The following is a 21,520-nucleotide window of genomic DNA, read 5'->3' as shown; positions in this document are numbered from 1 at the left end:
CCCACATATTCCCCTAAGAGAAGAGAAACTGGTAATGATGGAAGATTAGCATCTGTGAACAAAAAGTGTCATGCCCAGTACTATGGACATCACATCTGAGCTTCCATGCAGCTCTGTCACTTGGTGCTTGTTGAACAGTCTTGTATTTGTTGCATATAAAAGACATCCAGGCAAGGACTTTGTTACAGTAGAGGTTGTAAATAATATACGACTCTGTTTCAAATATGCCCCTGAGGATCTTCTGTTTAGCATCTGGCCTTCATCCACCCTTAGATGCTCAGCCAAGCAGAACCAAATACAGAATTCATCTCCTTATTACCAGTTTTCTCAAGTATTAGAACTTAAATGCTCATATACTGGGCAAAGATGCATAAGAAATGTATTCATTTTGCACATTGCAAAGTGGATTAATCGAAGCATACTGTTGAACATAGAAAAAAAACCTTCATTTTTGAAATTAAAAGAATTTAATAGAAGAAAGTGATCTTTTTCAAACTCAACTCAGTTTCTTGAAAATAACTATAAGGCTAAAGTTATGAATCATACTTTATGCTAGTGGGAAAATTCTGGCCATACTCAGATCTTTTTGTGTCATTTTAGAAGATGATAATCTGAAAAGAAGATGAACCAAAAAAGATCATGAATTGGAAGAAATTCATTGAGGAGAAAAAGTCTTTCTTTGTTAGACGTATTTGCATTGTTCATTTAAGATTTGAAAATCTTTAGTAATTTTTGTATTCTTCATCAAAGAAATGTAAAATTGAAAAACTGAAACATGAAATTTAGAATGTATTTTAAAGAGAACTTTTAAATCTACAATATGACTGTTCAAGAAACACTGAGGCTAACTCTCTAAGTACTATGGATATTAAATTTTTTTTAAAAGAAGTTCCTCACTTTCTGATGCCATCCGGGTGTTGAATAAATAAGCTCCTAAATCTTGTGATTGCTGTAATTTTAAATTAAATTTATTTTCATTTAAATTATTATCAGTGATAGTGTAGGCATAACTTATTTTTCACAGTATTGAACTGCTGCAGGTATGAAGTGAAGGAAACTTTGAAACTTTGATTATGACTTCCTGAATGAAAAACAGTCTGATGAAATATGAAATACTCAATAAAGGTAAGACATTACCTAGAGAAGATACGTGATTTCTTTCCAGCCCTATGAACCTATAAGTCTAAGAACCACATCTCTTCTGCTTATCCTGCTTATACTGGTTTTGGCCATGAAAAATACTCTATTTTTACATTTCATCTTGGCAGAAATGAAAAATAATACCCAAAATGGATCCAAGGGAGAAACCATGGGATGAACCATTCTAATAGAACACATGGATTAAAGAAATACATCAAAAAGGAAGAGAAAGCATTGTTGTATTAGAAGTGGTAAAGCAGCATAAAAAAAAGATATAAAAAATTACAAAATATTTAGATGCTGGGTGTGGCTTCAGACTGTATTCAGTTTTATTGTTCAGTAACATTTGTGAATAATCTGAGATTTTGTGTTCCAGTGAATGTTTTCAGACAGCAGACTTGAAATTTGTAAGGCATGATTCTGTCTGAAAATGCATTCCAGCAGACAGAACTAAAATTTGTTATGGGTGGAGTAACTGTAGATCTTTGTTCTCCCAGTTGAGGAGCAGAACCAAAATCCTGTGGCGTGGCACTTAGAAGGTAGATACCAAGGACATCACTCAGAGGATGGGCTATGTACAAATAATTGAGTCTTAAGTTTAAATCACAAACAAGAAGAGCAATGGCTCAGTAACTTTGATTGTCTAACTTCTTTGTAATAACAATTTCTGGTTATTAATAAATTAATGCTAAATGCATATCATGTGAATTTTCTTATCTCTTAATACCCAGTCATTACAACCCTGCAAAAAGCATAAAGCTTTCATTGACTAAATTGGTTTCCTATATATAAAAATACTTGTCAGCAGTTAGAAGCGTATCTGTTATAATTCCCTTCAGAAGCTTTAGAGAACATGATGATGATGTAGTTAATAAAAACTAGAAAACTTAAAAAAAAAATCCTTAAGCAAAACTGAATTGAAAAACAATGTTAGTGTATATATGTAGACATAAATAGATAAAACATCTGAATTATATAGAGATAAATCTAAATTTAGAAATTTACATACGTGGTCTATAATTCTAACCACTTAATACATTTTTTTTAAATCTCTGAAAACTAATGAATACCAGTATCTTTAAATGGAAGCATCACGTGGGATAACTAGCATAATATTAGAATAATATCATTAATGTTCAAAGAAAGATCATAATGAATCAAAAGTAACTTGCTTTATTTGGCACTTTAACTTGCAGGTAATTTAATAAATAATGATTTTTAATCTTTCTTTTATCCTACAGCATAAAATTTTGATTCTCTTGGAGACCTGGTGAGGGATGAAATGCCTGCCACAGTGCTGGGAATCAGGGCCAAAACTGGGATTGCCTAAGGAAAGTAAATTTGAGGATCTCTGTTTTAGAAATGTTCTATTAAAAACAGGATTTTTCAATTCGGTCCAGTCAGCTGGGATGGGGAAGAGGATTTTCTGTTCACTCTCCCTTTTGAAGTATTTTCTGTTTCAATATATTTTTTTTCTTGCTTTTGATGTCTAGATTCATGGCTCCTTCCATTCCTGAGAAAATAGACATTATTTTCACCCCTGCTGGAGAATTCAGGGAGGTCCAGGATTTCATTAGTCTGGATAGGAAAGTAAGTCTACTTCTAATCTGTGTTTCTGCAATTGACAATGTTTCTCACATGCCTGAAAAAATGTACATTTTTAGAGAAATTGTGAAGGTAAGCTTTCAGTAATAGGTAATATCATATAGATATTAGAGAAAATTTTGAAAAGTCTCTTGTTTATGTGTTGGCATTTGTGGCCCATCAGCACTCCTTCTATGAGAAGTTAACTCCTTGAACAAGACCTGATAAAAGATCAAAATGTTTGTTTACAGGAAAAGAGGAAAAATCTGTAAGTGTGATTTACAAATATTTTGCATTCTAAGTAGTCAGCAATATGGTTCTTGAACTGTTTCATAGTAAAAAGAAAGCGGGAGTAAAACCATAGAAAAAACAGTCTCATGATAATTGTCAAAAGATGTAAATCTACTAGGTGACCTAACAAAACCAGCTAAGGTTCTGTTCATTGTTTCCATAGGCATTCACTTCTATCAATCGTGAGATGTCAGAAAGATTTCCTCTCTTGGCGCAGCTTCTTTTATGCATTATGCAAGTACACCTATGGATCTGTGTTTCTAGATACATCTGGAAAGTCAACATTCTGAAAAAGGACCAATGGAGATGTATTCATGGTTAAGCTGTTTGATGATAGCTAGGACAATAGAATTTAGGGAAAAGGGTGTAAATCTAAATGTGCAAACAGTAATAGGTAATTTGGTGTTGTAACATTGATGTTACAAGTGACTGTTTAACAGAATTCAACAGGTGAATGAAAATACCTAAATTTAGATAGTGGGGTACATTGTAAGTTCCTTAATAAACGGAGTCAGTTGTCACAGCAAATGAGAATGCTTATTCAGATCAGTTTTCATTACTTTTTACATCTTTGCTGTTGGTCATATTGTAAAAAATGAAGCTCACATTTTAAAACTGTAAATGACTGCCTAAATTGCTTCTTCAAGAAAGTAGAAGCAATAAATGTTTCACAGAAGCAGTGGAAGGTAAACATGATGATGACTTAATGTTTCAGTGTTTACTTCTGTAGAGATTCTATTTGCCAAAACAGTCTGTGGTGGCTTTTTTTTTTAGACGATGTTATTAAATCCTTAAAATATGGGTGGAACTGCAGAACAGCTGGAAGCAGAGCATATTTATCATGGAAGAAGATACAACAATGGAATATGTGTAAGTATATTAAAAAAAAAACATTGGGAAACACATGGTTTTCACTGCTGCAGATAAGAAGCAGTAGTTGGTTTTTGGCGAGAGCCTAAAAAGTAGATGCTGTAGTTAGAGTGGTGTACACCTTAAGTTTGTTTAAGGTGGAAGGGCTACTTTTCAATTTGAACATATGATCAGGACAGTGCCCATTGTGTCTTTTGAGAGGGAAACTTCTGAACATTGTTTTCTGTGGATGCTTATTTGTAGTATCCAATTTTTTTAATTTTTTTTTTTAAATCTGAATCTTGCCATCAGCACGGTTTCTTTGAAAGACATCTGCATTTCCTGATAGACCTGGTTACTGTTAGAACAACCTCTTTTACAGTGTTAATTGTCTCCTCCTTTCATGCTTTGGTCCACCTGTCAAAAATAACGAAATAAGTGTTCCTCAGACATCACTGTATTGACTCCGACTGGCTATGCTATAGTTGATATTTTTTCCTTTAGGAATGCCTGAATATCGCTTCAGCTTGTTTTGGAATGAGACAAAGATTTTCTTAATGATAAGGCACGGATTTATAGAAATTCCCTTTTTTTCTTACACAAAAAGTTGTAACAACCCAAAGAAAACATTAACAGGTCTCAAGCATAGCACAAGTGTTCTTCTACATGGTACAGCTTCATGGATAGCCTATGTACATATTCCTACTTTCTCTCTCTCTCTCTCTCTTTCTCTCTCTCTCTTTCTCTCCACACACAGAGAACAGATTCACTTGATAGACAACAGAAAAATTGTTCATATGAGATTAACTGATCTCATTTGATTAATAAAGTAGAACTCTTTGCAAAGAGAAAGAATGTAATATATAGCTGTGAATGTTTTGTGGTTAGGCTAGTTTAACTGAGATTTCTGTTTCCTGTCTAATAGGAGCAGGGAGGCACAGCTGGAGTCTTGTGTTGGGTTGGATCCAACCTAATTCTCACAGGAAGCCTGGATAATGGTTTTGATCTACTGCCTCAGACCAGAGCTTCACTTCAGGATTCATTGCAGCTCACAAAAGGGCAAGGTTAGCTGAGCTAACTTGACTGGCACACTACATGCTCAAGGTTTTCACCATGTCAGTTCAATTAAATGTTCATTTTCATATAAAATAAAAACTCAAAGAAAAAGTCTCACTTTATTTTAAAACCATAATATTTAATTGCTTTTTGCAATCTGCCTTCAGATTTAGCCTGTAGTATCTGACTTACAGAAACAAAATAAGGTAATATTTCTCCGTATCAAGATGTGTACAACTGTGTTCAGAATTTGGCTTACATCATACAAAGCTTTTGAAATCTTTAGCAGGTCATGGATATAAATAAAATAGTCAAGTGTGAGTCCACAATGGTTTTGGAGAAAGGAATGGATAAAATTGGCGAAAATTCATACAGAATTTCAAATGTACTTCCACATAAAATAAATGAAACTCTTCAACCCACATGTTAATTTAAATTTTAGTGCATTTTGCTTAAGAGACTATTCTGCCTCTCTCTCATTTTCTTTATCTCACCCCCAAATGACAAAGTGTTGTCTACAAATCTTTGCTGGGGGCTAAAGAGAGGACACCTATCTTACATTTGCATAAAATCTTCTCCTGCAATGAGTGGTTCTTCTATGCCTAAAACAATGCTAGCTGAAATCCTCCAACCAGTGGTCCTATGAAACTGGTAGTAAACAGACTGGCCCTTTGAAGAAGGCCAGCATGTGTGATGACTTCATTGGCTCTTGTGAAAGAAGCAGGAAATTTTGATATACTGCACATACCAAACCTCTGACAAGTTAAATGAAATCGTCTAATCACTGTATGATTTTAAAGGCAATCTATCAAATTGAGCAATGTGAAGTACTAATTAAATACACCTAGTAGAAAAGACACATATGCAGTAAGATACTTGATCCAATGTATACTAAAAACTGAGATCTATAAAATGTTTAAATTATAAAAGACAGAGGGAAATTTTCTCAATGTCCCAAAGCAAAACACAAATTACAGGGCAAGAAAACCTGCAAAGCAATGCTGAGGGAAAAAAGTCTGATTTTCATTATAATCCTGCAATGATTTCTGATGACTACTAATTAATTGAGTCAAATACTTCTGAGGTGTGTGAAAATGTGCTGAAAACTCCATTTTTATTTGTACTACTTTAGACATACAGGCCTCTGTGCACAAATGTACTCATCCTCAACATCAGACTTAAATTTATGTATGTTGTTAATAGGAACACAGTGCGATACAGAAATCTAAAGAGCTACCAAAGCTAGGTAAGATAATTTTTCACAAAACCCTAACCCTGTTCATGAAGACAGTTGGGCTTTTTGAGTCTAACTCTTAATGTGAAACTTGTTTGTTTACCTCTATACTGCTACACCTTGGACTTCATCTTAGCCTATCATTTGTGGTTAGAGCATTAAAAACTCTTTTTACAAAACACATGGAAGAAGATGCAAAATATTTGGTCCATTTCTGTCTTGTTGCATCTGTATCCTTTTTCTGAAAATGCACAATGACCTTGAAATACATGAGGGGCAACAGCAAAGGCATGGGGGCCAAAGACAGCAGAATGGTAGCTTTTGAGTGACATTCAGCAGAGACAACAGCTGCTAGATCACTGGGAGATGTTTGTGAGAGCCAGATGTTTCCAGCTGCTGACTGCTGTTATCTCGATTCCTGGGAGACAGTATTTTCTGGTTCCCACAAGCATGGAAAGAGAAAAATGTAATGTTCCAAACAACTCTGAGAAGACAGTTGAATTGTGCTAATGCATTTGTGGGGTAGGGAGAAAATTCTGCTTTCCTCCTGTTGAAACTGCTTCTCCTTGCGTGAATAGACTGGGCTTCCCAGTCTGTGCCTCCACTGCATCACTCATACACAAAAATGTGATCCAGATCAAGCCATAAGTACATACCAACATTTCTGTCCTGCTAAATCAACTAAAGTGCGTGATATGGAGCTGAGGCTGGCTGTGTGCTTTTGTCCTAGCTCCTTGCTGAGTACATGACCAGATGATCCCCGATATAGCTTAAATCTTCTGAGTGCTAAGTTAGCCTGAACGAATCCAGACCTCCTGGAATGCTCTCTGAACTCTGTAACCATACAGTGTGTGACCTAAACGTACTCATTTAAACAAAGACAAATAAGATATTTGTTAGGTCCAAGAGAAAGTACATAAATGATATTAGTATAGAAGTTAGGATATTTACTTCAGTGGACAGGGAAGGCAAGGGAAGATGGAAACACACTGGCCCAGTCCAGTACTAATCTGTAAAATATTTGTAGAAGCAAAATCCATTGGTCTTTTGTTCCCACAAACAGGGATGAGAAAATAGTAACATTTTATTTAATATCTTCTTTTAAAATGGAAAAATATAGTGGTTTTTTTTATTGTTGTTGTTATTTTGGTGATAAATGAATTGTCTATATATATATGTATGTTTAATGATACACTTTAAAAGGCGTATGTGTTTATTATTATTATTATGCACTCTGCTTGGAGTGGGTCCAGGGAGGGTCATGAAGATGACCAAAGGGCTGGAGTACCTCCCATATACGGAAAGGCTGAAAGTTGACTTCCAGTTTCAGTACAATGTCTAAATTACTTGACAACAAATCTTAAATAGCTTAATTTCTTCCTGGTGGTGTAGCTTGTGAAGATATTTCATATTTCCATCACAATCATTCTACCACTATTGTTATTTATTAGTTCTTTTGTCAAATTTTGGTTTTCCATGATTGTATAATTCTCCACGGCACTTCTTGAAGAGCTGACATTCATATTGACATCAACTCCAAGGAGGTAAAGCAAATTCCCAGATCTAGCTCTGTTCTTACAGAGTTTTGAATGAGTTAGTTCCATTTTTCATGCTGTCATTTAATATTCCTGTTTGAGACTGTGATGACAAAAATGTATCTTTTATGCTTTTTTATCTTTTCTAAGTGGATCTTGTGACTTATGTTCATAAAAATTGAGTTAATTTTGTAGTTTTTAGTAGTAGTAGTTTCTATCCTGAAGAGGATACTTCTGTTTCTAAAGCATTATCTATTTTTCTCTAAATATTCCTTCATCAAAATCACAAAATTTATTTAAAAATGAGTTCACTCACATAGTATGAGTAATCTTTCTTGATTTTCTCATTCTTTCTCTCTTCCAATTTTTCCTTCTATAGATAAAATCATAGAATAGTTTAGGTTGGAGGGGACCTTTAAGATCATCTAGTTCCAACCCCCTGCCCCTCCAGCTATAGGCAGGGACACCTCCCTCTAGACCAGGTTGCTCAAAACCCATCCAGCCTTCATGGAGAGGGCATTCACAACCTCTTTGGGCAGCCTGTTCCAGTGTCTCACTATCCTGACAGTAAACAATTTCTTCTTAATATATTGTCATTTTGGATGAGACCCTAGAAAGCTGACCAAGTTTAAATAAAAAAGAAAAATTAAAAAAATAATAATAAAAAAACAGAAGTAAATAAACAAAAAAAACCCCAAAGATTCAGAAGAAAAGTTACCATGAGAAACATGATGTTAAACAAAGAAGTTTCTAAACAGAGCAAATTTTTACTAAAGATGTGGCATCTCATCGTAACATGCTTGACTTTCTAGAAACGAACAAAAATGCAGAAGACAACAGATTCTTTCAGAACACCTGATTCTGTCATCTTATTAGGTATGATAGGAGAATGAGTGAATAGTATACACCTTTTATTAAGTAGATTTGAATTTACTAAAATTAATATCAAAAAGGATGCTGTGATCAGAATTTTCTGAGATAAATAAAGGCTGTGATTGGTCTTGTTTAACATTCTTATAGCAAATTTTGATAGAGAATAATTGTACTAGCACAAAAGAGGAAAAAAAAGATAAGTAGCAGTTTGGTTTTTGAAAAAAAAAAAAACACAACAGAAGTGAAGGAAATAGTACAAATCAAAGTGTATTGGACTAGATACTCTTGCAGGTCATTTCCAACTATGTGATTCTACGTTTTGCCTATTTCTCTACAAAACAACCAAAGTAAATGTGAGAAAGTTTACTAGTATGACCAGGGGAATGAAAACATACTGTATGGAAAGAACCTAAGGTACCCCTTGTTTGTTCTGATGTGTTCAGCTTGGTGGGTGAAAAGCAATGCAGCTGGGAATAAAGTAAGATTTCTGGTATGGAGTACTATTTATCCAGACGTGTTTTTTTCTGTTGACTTCCATCTCAGCTAAACATTTCTGAAACTTTCTGTGAACTGTAAGTTATAAGTTGTGCTCAAGGAACACTATATAGAAAGTGTTTCAGAATAAAAAGCTCCTTAGATCCTACAGCTGCTTTGTGTCGCTGACATTTATGACAGCTTCCTGAATGCCAGGAGCACCCAAGAGCAGAATGTCTGTAGTCATGAGCATCAGCTGAACTCTCGTGACTTTTGATTGCTTGGGGCAGCAACGGGAACAACAAAAGAAGCCAAGCACCAGCTGAAACTCAAACCCAGTGCTTTCCTGACACAGATAAATTCAGCTAATCACAGAACTCCATAGCTGGGAACCTGCTTTTTGTCTGTTTGTGGTCTTTATGAGAGTACAGAGAACCTGAAGATCTACAGAACCTGGTACATACATAGATCAAATTCTAAGGTCTGTCAGAGGAAAGATTTAGAGATAAACAAACTTGTATTTTTTAATTATTCCTATCAATATTATACTGAAGGATGTGTTAAGGTACATGTTAATAGCCATCTAACCATCGGAGAAAATAAATGATTAAAGAACCTTTCCATAAGCAAAAAGAATCAATATCAAGTTGAAAATAGAAAGTGGTACAGGTTAATTGTATGAGGGCTGCTTCAAATTTGATGTCTCTTATTTTATGATGTTGGCCCAAGATCTCTGAGGTGGATGTTGGCTGTATGGAAACAGGGATTGAACCTTCCCACCAATATCACATTACATTTTGTTTCTGTACAACAAATGGTAGCAGAGGGGCAGTCTGACAGAATGATGTCACAGACGGAAGTGTGGATGAACTAAATGTGTGGAATTGAATACCTCCATGCAGAAAAAAATGGCAATCATTCATCAATGCTTACTGAATATTGATGGAGACCAAACAGTGGATTTCAGCACAGGCTTAGGGTGGTGCTTTTCAACAGTCAAGACAGCAACAGAGGGTAACCTCTGCAGAATTTTAGGAGTGCACCATACAGGCTTTTGTTTGTTGGTATAATGCATAGCTAATGATGACTGTTGAAAAACAGTGGTTTGTAGCTGAGAATTTGCTCTATCAAAAACTGTTTTTGTGCTATTTTTATCTGTTAGTTTTCATAATTTGGAGTAGAGTAGCTGTAAGAGACACACAGAAAGTCACTTCTCCCTGGGAGACACAATTCCTAGTACTCTGTAAAGCACAATTTCAATTCACTTTAGGAAGGGTATAACTGAACTAAGGACAGAGAAGTCCCCAGATGATTAGCTGGGGAGGAAAGAGTGCAGTAAAAATGCTGTGTTTATTAGTGTTTTTCTTAAACTTAGTGTAAATGTTTATGAACATTTATTCTCAGAACAGACAGTATAGGGCACATTTTATAGTTATAACTGAGACAAAACAGCATTGCTCAGGTTTAATTTTCCCTGGGCAGAATTTCAGTCAACTAGGAGAAATCAGTTTCTCAAACATAAATCAGATATGGATTTTAGTATCAAACTTTTCATCTTTCCAGCTGCAGCCTCACCCTAAAGTCATGTAAAATATGAATCAGAACTTTGTACTAAATCCTTCAATATATATAGTTTGCAGTTTTGAGATGTTTGCCTTTATACATAACATATATTGGTTCATTAAGATTTTGCCTGGGTTCACTTTATTCTTCTAAATAAAAACGTCTGATTTGCTTCACCAAATCTAAATTCTATTTTGGAGTAATACAAACCAAAGATCAAAGATGTACTGCAGACTTTTAAAAAATATTGGACTGATTGGTAAAATGGTAACAAAATCTGATACAAACCAAGAAAAAGTTCTGTGGAGTGCATTATTTTTTCGGTAAGAGATCCACAGTGCTAAGAACCAAAATGTTTGAGTGTCTGCCAAGAAAAGTTGGAAGGGGAGGAATTTTTCCAAGTCAGGAAGGATGGCTCAGGCTTGGAAGGCTATCACATCACTCTGGAGTAAGCAGATTACATGCGTAAGGCCTCAGTCCAGCAAAGCACTTAAGTGTGTGGGTACCCTTTTCAACAATGACTGTCTAGTTAATTACTGGAACACTTTTCCCCCAAGACAATAACCTACAATTTTTTTGACACAAGTAGACTGAAGGCAGAAATCACAGACAGCTGCAGGGTAAGACTTAATTATTGCTGTGGCTGGACAACTCTTGTAGTTATCTTTATGGTAACATTTAAAACATTTAAAAGCCTAGTACTATTTTATATTATCTGTTCTTGTTCATATTGCAAAAAAAGCATAGAAATGGCTACACTCATTTTCAAAAATGTTATGGAAGTTTTGTAAAAATAAAAGAAGCCAATCCCCTTGACTCATAATGTAGGGAAGTTTGTAGAACAATAAATAAAAACAGTGTCTACCAAATGTGACGCCGGTTTCAGCAGATACAGTAAGAGAAATCAAAACAAGCTTAAATGAAGTCTCTAAAGACTCTTTCAACTGAAAATAAATTGATGATGAGCACAGAGGAGTCCACAGTGTATAAAATAACAAATACTTCAAAACTGCTGACAGCAGGGCTGGACTACTAAGGTGAAGAATGCTCAGGAAACTATACAGCATAAACAAAAGGATGGTTTAAGTAATCAAGTGAGCCTACACTTTGAGAACACCGCCATGTCATTTCAGCTTATGTCAGATACCAGTCTGTGTTTAGTGTCATCTCAGTAGTGGTAAACCCTCTAAGCACTTTCAAGCCTAAAGTCACAAAGGCCACAAAGGAAAAAATAATTGACCTGCATTAATACCCCGGGCAGCAAAAAATGAACTGATGGGAATGCAAGCACAACTTCAGTAATTACGTTCCCCATTCAGAAGAAAATTATTATTATGTGGCTAAGATTTCAAACTAAAGATCACATTAGAAATATGTCATAAGGAACCCAAGCAGCAGAATAATTTGACTGACTGGACAGACAGGAAACACAAAATCCTAGAAAAGATCAAAGACTGTAAAAGACAAACTTAGAAAGTGTTTTGTGTTGCAAGTCTTAGGTTAACACATTTTAGAAATACTTGTAACGCTAGAACCACTACTTAGATTAGTATTAAGAAGCACTGTAAATAAACCCCAAAGTGGAAACTGTGTAAGACAAAGACTTACACACCCAGAAGTATCCATACAAGGTGAATGCTGAGCAGATCCATAGTTTGAAGGCTTTTTTGTTTAAAAAGAGGTAGTAAAACACCATCTTAGCTGTAATCTGTAGGTAAAAGCCTGTCAGCCAAGCAAGCCACATCTTAGATCAAGAGAAAAAAAAAAAAGCCAGGAAAGCTTCTTAAGCAACAATATTTTTTTTCTGAGTACTTTTGATGGTGAACTTTTTTATTTATATTACTGAGCTCAGGAAAACATTCAAATTCCCATGTCTGGGTGCATGACCTGTTAGTACCACATATTCAAAAGAAGGCAGGATATTGGAATGCCAGTCATCTTTCTGCTCCATGTTTGGGTGTTTTCTTCTTCTTCTTTTTTTTTTTTTCCCTTAAAAAAAAAAAAAAAGAAAAAAGTATAAAGGACACCTGGGTATATGAGCTTGCAGGAATCTCTGACATACTCTGACAGATGTCTGAACTGAAAGACCAAGAGACCAAGACTCTGCTTTTCACTGCAGCGAATCCCAGCAGGTAAGTCTAGACAACATATTCTTTTTTCAACTGCAGATTTTATTACAACACAGGAGGAATTTGATCATTCTAGCAGTTCTACTTTATGTCCAAGACTCTGTCCCACTGGAAATCCAACTGGAGGTAAAGGGGAAAAAAGGGCAAGGAGAAAGACTCATTTGCCACATATTTGGTTGCACTTTCCCAGAAGGAAAGTCATCTGAAAGAGCTCTTCTAGCACATCAATTATTTCTCAGATATGTCTGAAAATAAGCTCTCTAGACTCACACAGAAATTTACAACATTGTAGTATGAGTTCACAATTAATTAACATACTTTCTGGAAACCTGAAGCCTCTATTTCAACTTCTTTCTACCCCAGGTTCAGGTTCTCAGAATAGTTGTAAATAAAATTATGAACTCACATACATCTTCATTCCCCCATTAATGTGGGACACTTTTGCATGAAGGTTATGGTCTTCTGATACTTGCCTGTCTTTGTCTTTTACTTAGATTTTCATTTGAATTTTTATATGGTGATCTTTTATCCAGCAGTGTGCTAGATGTTGATTTGAAGATAAGTATATTCATAAAAGTCAAGCAATTTAAGAAGTACATTCCTGTGGCATCATGAGTTCATCTTGATTTCCCATGTGGAATTTTTTTTTCCTTTCTGTGTAATACAGTTCAGCATTTTCAAAGTTTGCAATACTTCACAAGCAGGTCAAATCATTATTAAATTTAACTTGAGGTTTATTTGGGCATACTGAAGAGTCCTAGCCTATTCTGAAAGATGCTGAACATCTGTGCATGTGGCAACTTAATTTTAGGTTCTTTTCCAAGCTGGAATCTGGAATCCTAACAGGATGTGGGGGCACCACTGAGAATTTAGTTCAGAACATTTTCTTGCAGGGAGTCATATTAACCAGTGTGTTGTTTCTGCTCCCCTTATTCACATCATTTAGGGTGAGAGTCAGCCAAATAAGATTAAGGTGTAAAACAGAACACACAGATCTCTGAGGAGTTGGATTTAATGATCCTTGTGGGTCCCTTCCAACTTGAGCTGTTCTATGAGTCTTTGATCCTAGAGTTATGTTCTTCCAAATATTATAGTCTTCACCAAATGCTTCAATGAAATACTTGGAAATTGTTTGTAATATTGGCAGATATTTTTTCCTTTACTTCACTTTTGAAGCAACTGAGCCATTTTCAGTATAACCTTTTATGAACTACAAAGAAACAAAATACAAACATGAATCCTGAATCAGAAGCAAAGGGCAAGCTGGAAAGTTTCAGCCAAAATAATTAGTAATAAATTACTTTTAGCTCAAAGTCATAAAAACCTATAAATTGAGGCTTTTATTGAAAAGTGTTAAGTAATTTTATTTCAGACACTACTGGTTGATATGACTATAAAACAATACACTGCACCATTACTGGATTAATTACTTGATGACTGCATACATAAATTTCTTCAGCCTCTTTGTGCAGCTAATGTAGAAATAAGATTCCATGTCTGAAAAGTGTTCTAAACTGATAACAATTTATTAATAAATAATCAGCTACTATACTAGCAAGTATAGGCCATTTAGGTAGTTCATTTTTGAACTAGTGTTAAATCTTGAAAGTTAGCTCAGTGAGATTTTAACAACCCAGTGGATTCTAGTGATGTTCATATTAACCTTGTTCTTTAGACTTTTTGTTGTAATTCTTTCCAACATTTTGAGTGGTTGGTTTTAACCTACTATTCTTAGACAAAGATCGGTCCTGTAATTTGAAAATGAATGTCAAACATAATTACTTCTGCACATTTCCTGAACTAAAAGCTAGGAGGATAATCTTGACATGATAATAATATGATAATAGGAAGCCTCAAAAAATAATATGTGCTACCTTCTATCTCAAAGTTCTTAAGTTTCTAAATCATCTTAACTTATCTTTACTGAAGAGTTATGGTCAAGGTGTGAGTGTACCTGTTTATGCATCAGCTGTGATGACTGGTCAAAATTTTTCCTTATTATCAACAATTTAATCTTACCAAATTCAGTAAGATTATACCAACTTAAATAAATATTCACTCACTTCTTATAACAGCAATATATCTTCTGACGACTTCTGCATGTCTTGTCTGTTGCAGCATGTAGCCTTCCTTGTTATCTTTCTCAGCATGTCTTGCAGATCAGTACAAAAACAAAGGGAAAGGTTAAATAGGAAGTGCTGTATAAATATCCACAAACAGTCAAGGATTCTTGTGTTCAGCAGATAGTGTTTCCCCCTTACTGTGCTAGATAGAGATTTTGGCTGTCTTGAAAACTCCTTTTGAGGAGCTTTGCATTTTTAGGATAAATAAAGTGAGATCAAGAACATGATTAACTAGGAACTATATCAAGTGCAAGGGGGAGGAGCAATCCCAATCGCAAATACAGGTTAGGCGGAAAATGACTTGAGAGCATCCCTGAGGAGAAGGATTTAGATGTGTCGGTTGATGAAAGTCTCAACACGAGCCAGCAATGTGCGCTTGCAGCCCAGTAGGTGAACTGTATCCTGAGTTGCAACAAGAGAAGCATGACCAGCAGGTCAGGGAGGTGATTCTGCCCCTCTACTCTGCTCTTGTGAGAACCCATGTGTAGTACTGTGTCCAGTTCTGGAGCCCCCAGCACAAGAAGGACATGGAGCTGTTGGAGCAAATCAGAAAAAATTATCAGAAGGCTGGAGCACCTTCCCTATGGGGTCAGGCTGAGAGAGCTGAGGTTCTTCAGCATAGAGAAGAGAAGGCTCCAGGAAGACCTTATAGTGCCTTCCAGTATCTGAAGGGGGCCTACAGGAATGGTGGAGAGGGACTTCTTACATCAACAGGTAGCAACAGGATGAGTGCAAATGGCTTAAACTGGAAGAGTGTAGATTTAGACTACATATTAAGAAGAAATTGTTTACTGTCAGGGTGGTGAGACACTGGAACAGTCTGCCCAGAGAGGTTGTGGATACCCCCTTGAGGAACTCAAGGCCGGGCTGGATGGGGGGCTTTGAGCAACCTGGTCTAGAGGGAGGTGTCTCTGCCTATGGCCGGGGGGGGCTAGAGGATCTTACAGGTCCTTTCCAATGCAAACCATTCTATGATTCTGTGATTCTATAATATTAATACCTTTTTAAAATACATATTTTTAAATTTGCAAAAGCTTTGGAGTGTGCTTCTCACCAGATCATTTGTTTTATTAAGCCAAGGAAAATGAAACTGGATTTTATTAAAATCTCTTTTCTTTTTGTGGATTGGTAAATCTCATTCACATAACATCAGGAAAGTGCTACTTCCAGCATCTTCTCTGAATTTTACTGGTAAAACATAAGTTAAGAGTCTTCCAGTGCTGAGAGTTTTCCTGAGATGATGATTAAAGCATTGCAATATCTGCTGTTTTCACTGCAGCATCTGCAACTGGACCATACCTTTCTAAAATGAGTAGCTGAAAGGAATGAAGAGAGGCTATTCAAAGTTATGCTGGAAGATAATCTTTTTCTATGAAGGGCAGTAACTGAGCCTTTGAAGGAGAGTGCATAAAAGAAATATGTATATACATGTCTATGTATATGTATACACAGAGAGAATGCACATATACAAATATGAACGCTATATACACATACCTAAATTAAGAGAGTATGCCATACAAATTCACAGGATATGCACCTTTAAAGAAATTGAATATAAGTATAGAATATTGCCCCATATTTATAACTGACTTGATATAACTGCTTAATTCTGAGGTTATCTATCTGGATATTTGTTCTGGGTGAAGACAGAAAACAGAATATTATACTGTTAGCCGCGGTGAACAGCATAATATCAGATTACTTTTGGAATAAATCACTAGTGACCCAAGCTGTTATAAACTGGGCATAAGCAACAGCATCTCACAGAATGGCCGTAACAATGAGAATGGCACAGTCCACTTGCCTCTTGTTGAATGGGAGGCAGTCTTTAGTGATTTTGTTTTTCCTTTACCCAGGACCAGATCTTCACATTTCAGTCTCTATTTAGTGAAATCTTGCAGTATATTTAGATTTATCAACTTCAATTTAATTACTTTTAGTGAAAGAACATAGTAATGGTGTCTCAACCCAAGAAATTGTCAGTGTGACACAGTATGAGAAATCACTCTGGGATGCATTTTGCTCTAAGGGATGGTCTGACATCTGTAATTACTGTTAATTTTTGCTTTCTTCACTTTGGAGAAAATCCACGTAGTGCCAGAAAGCTTGATTCTAATCTTCAGTAATTGAATTTAGCTGATGGGATATGTCAACAAATATGAAGAAATCTTCATCCAGGAAGGGCTCAAACAAATCTTTGTTCAGCAAGTCTCCTATGATCAAGTTATTTTGCTTCCTATATTTTGTATTTAGGTAGTATACTTATGTGTTGCTTTGTTTTACATGAAGTTAATTAGAGAGATTAAAAAATATATCTTTGGAGTCTCTTAGCTAACAAACCCTAAGCCTCTTGGCGTTTCTGTGCCTGATTATGTAAAGAAAGCCTGTTTTTTATTATTTTTTTTTAATGAACTGGGAATCTCTCTCAGCTTCACTGGCATTTTGTATGAATCACTTGGACTATTTTTATTCTAATAATTCTTTTTTAAAAGTTGAACTGGATAAACTGAAAACTCTTAAATGTTGCCTAATAGTTTAAGAATGGAACTGGAAGCTGTTAGAGGAAACTGTAACAGGATACATTTTGTTTTAAAGGCTTGGCTCCACATAGCTCAAATACACACAAAATGAAGATTCAAATACCAAAAAAAAGGTTCACAACAAAGAAAATTCATTAGTCTCCAAAATCTTTTATTTCACGACACATATTCAGAGTCTCACCTCATGTCTCCTCTGTATTTAACTCTTTGCAACCCTTTAACCCTCTCTCTCAACATAGGAACAGATAATTTATATGAGTCAAAACACAATGATTAATGGAGCAGCATGACATACGGCATGATGTCCCAGGACCAGGAAGACCTTTGTTATAGGTGTGTGTCTTACAGTGCTTCCCAGGGTACTCAAAATACTCACTAATGAAAGGAAAAGGAATTTTTTTTGAGACACTGTTCTCATTATTGTTAGCTGCATTGCTATTAAATGCAGTTGTGTGTACAGTGTGTTGAGATTACAAGGATATAGAACAATTTTTTTTGGTGCAAGTTTGAGAAGGATAGGGATGCAGCCTAATTGAGGGCAAATCTTCAAGTCATCCACAACACAAAGAAAAATCTACATAAATTCCTCTGGCCTTTGAAGGCTGCTACTAATTCAGCTCAAATAGTTCCTTGTTTGTTTATAGTCTAGAGAATCTAAAATTAAGCCACGTTTTGAGGAAAACAATGAGAATTTTTGTGAAAGATAACTTGTCTGAATAATATCTTTGACTTTTCTAATTATTACACTTCTTCACTAGAATGATCATTAGGTGGTGCAGCTTTCATGCTATCAAGAGCATTGAACAAATGGTGCTTTGCACTGGGAGGTACTCATTCATTATCATCCCAGTGAGGCAGACACTCTGCCAAGTATTGCTTAAAATGGCATGTGCTAAAACTAACACTATTAAAGGACGGTAACCTTTTAAGATAGGTAACCTTATCTCCCTTCTGATGCTGGTAACTCTGAGTTGTTCAGTGCTGATTTTGTCTCTAATTAGGGTGCAGCACGCTGTGTATGTTCTGTCCTAGGAAGGGTTACCCCATTTTGGCCATTCTAGTTATGTTTTAGAATTAAACAACTCTATTCATCATTTTTTACAGTCAAATGAAAGGATGTTCATGCAAGAACCACTTAATACTCTCGTAGATAAAGGTAAGGCTGTGACAGTAGTAGACTATCACCCAGAACAAAGTGAGAGCTGCTTGTGGGCTCCTCTGTTTCAGCAAATCAACTGCAGCCAAGGAATTTGCACAGCACAACACAGACCAGAAAGACACACTGTACATGCAACATGGTATAGCATGGCACAGAACGGGATGCCCGATCCTGCTTAGGTTAACCATGATGTGGACCACCAACTTCTCCACATAGAGTGGTCTCCTGCTCATGATCACTACGTATGGTTATATATATATATATATATATATACTTACATATGCTCCACGAAAGCATTCACAAGACTATATAAAAGGATGCATGTCGAATAGCTTTGATATAATACAAAAATCTCATTATATTCTGGGAGATTATTTATTTATTTATTTCCAATTACTCACAGGGCAAAGTCTGGTGGAGTGCTAGGGTAAGCTTAACTTTTCACTACTGTTGGAAGAGGTGCTTCTGATTACATTCCAGATTACTTTGTACTTTCTTTTTTGCTCATAGACTTTTCAATAGTTACCATTCTTGGATGAGCCAGTTCAGCTCCACTTATCAGGCAGAAGGTTACAGATCTTTCCCTTCCCCCCCTCCCTCCCTTCCTACATTAAACAAAATAGATGGTGTAAGCAATCTAGGGGAAAATTTCTGTTGGAACAGAGAAAGTACAACAGTGCATTATTTGGTAGTTGCAACCCATTAAATCAGGTCACCCAACCTTGCCTGGCTGCCTTGTAAGTAATCCTCTTGCCCACACAAACAACATATTGCGTGACAGACAGGAGATCCAAAGATGATATATATGAATTATTTTAATGACACAGGTTAATTTTACAGAATGTTAACATGCCTCTTACAGTTTTCTAGTGCTCAATCCATTGAGCATTTATAGTAAAACCAAAAAAAACCACCTACTTTTAAGCCAGAGCTTTAATGATTTATAACAATGGGAGTTAACTGTGAGCCTCCTGAAAGTGTTGTTACTTCAAGAGCTATTCAATATACATGTGATGCCAGGTTCGCTTTGAGTGATACGGAGCCCCATAGGAAGCAACTGCATCTGACAGCACCGCTTCTTCTTTTAATTTTATAACCTGACTATCCATCTCATGTCATTCCACCCCCACGCCTCTGAAAACTCATACCATTGCATCCCATCTCCAGCCATCAGAAGTTCCCACTTGGTGATCTGGCCCATTAGACACCAAGAATGCATAAATACTTTGATATTACAGCCAGCTGTGCTTAACAAATGGAGTCAAGGAGGAAAGAAGAAGCCATAGTTCACTACTACTGCCAACAGATGTATTTCCTTTTATGGGGGGCCTATATTCAAACAAGTGCTTAGTAGGTGGTACACAGCTGCAGTTCAATGTCATAGCATCTTCTTCATCACACTACCCCAGGTGTCAGATGTATCACTCTCACCATTTCAAGAGTGACTGTGAATCTTGCCTGTGGGAAGGGAAGCATGAGAAGAATGTCCTCAATTATGATCCCCTCCCTCTATTGCATTCCCTGTTTCTCTCTATTACATCATCTCTGAAAGAGTGCTACAGAAAAGGTTAATATTTTGGGTTGCTCTTCATCCCTACTAAGTATATTCTATTCTAGCAAAGTTATTAACATTTTTGCTAATTGTTCAGTGTTAGTGTTAATGGAATGAACCAGCAGTAAAAGTTTTTCAGAGAAAAAATAGTATATTTTGTTACAAAATAGAGTAGTTGAAAAATCACATAACCCTTTAGAACACAGACACCAATCTTCAGCTTTATACATCAATATAATGACAACTAACAACCCACTATTTCTACCATAAGATGATAATTCTCCACATTTCCTTCATGTGTTTCCTCACTGTTTGCAATGGATTCTGTCTTACTGTTTATCTTTTCGAGGGAGTATTTTCTTCTGGGGATGATTAATGGACTGTTAATTGCTCTCTGAAAGACCTTAAACCATATTTCATCACTTGCAATGCACTATGGTCAAGTGGCAAACAATAAGAGAGAGGGAATACGCTCTATTACATCACATGACTAACAATGAAGGTACAAGCCAGATGCGCATAGGTTTGGGGAAATTTTATATTGGAATAAGGTGAATGCTCATTTGAAAATACATTTTCTGTTTATTGATAAATAAAATACAAGTTGGGCAAAATAAAAACCTAAAGGCCTGGCAGTTATTTGTTTATGTACTGTGCAGCTCTGTGAGTTGCCTGATGTTAGAATGCTTTATAAACTGAACTATTTGAAGAACAGAGGGATACTACCTCTATGCTACATGACTTATCCTTATAGGTTAACTTACCTAGAACACTTTCTTGGATTCCTTTCAATTTATTTATTTATTTGTTTGTTTATTTTTAATTTGAGACTGGCTGGGAAGAGAATAATTACCTCCATTATCTCCATTGTGTTCTTTCACACAACCTTCATTTCTATGTGATGTTTTGTTTGAAACGGTATCATAATTTGGCCACTCCTGTGTCTTCCTCACCAATTTTTTTCTATTTGTTTATTCAATTTCGGCCTGAGTAAAATTATTGAATTTGCACTTTTTAAATTAAATTCATCAATTTCCAGTCATTTCACTTATCTACCATCATTCTGAATCATAATCCTGTTTTCTGTGCTACTTCAAGTTTTATATTACCCACCTAGTTTCAGAATGTATTCTCTATACCTGAGATATTTAAATGAAAATTTGGAACTCTACTGGTCCAGAAAAAAACAACCTGGGCTGGACTCAGTTGACATGTTCTCATAACTCACAACCCATTATTCATGACTCCTCTTTAAATGTTTTGAATATATCTGTTTTCTCACTTAATAATAGATAAATCATATTTCCTTACTTTAGAGATGAGAGCATCCTATGTGACTGTAAAAAATTTTGTTTAATACTTCAATCCTCTCTTCCTATTCTCTGAGATAATTACTTTTATGAAAAGGTAACTAGTTT

This window comes from Meleagris gallopavo, chromosome 1 (assembly GCF_905368555.1).
Source record: "Meleagris gallopavo chromosome 1, MGAL_WU_HG_1.1, whole genome shotgun sequence".
NCBI classification, from domain to species: domain Eukaryota; kingdom Metazoa; phylum Chordata; class Aves; order Galliformes; family Phasianidae; genus Meleagris; species Meleagris gallopavo.
This window is presented reverse-complemented; position numbering follows the sequence as displayed.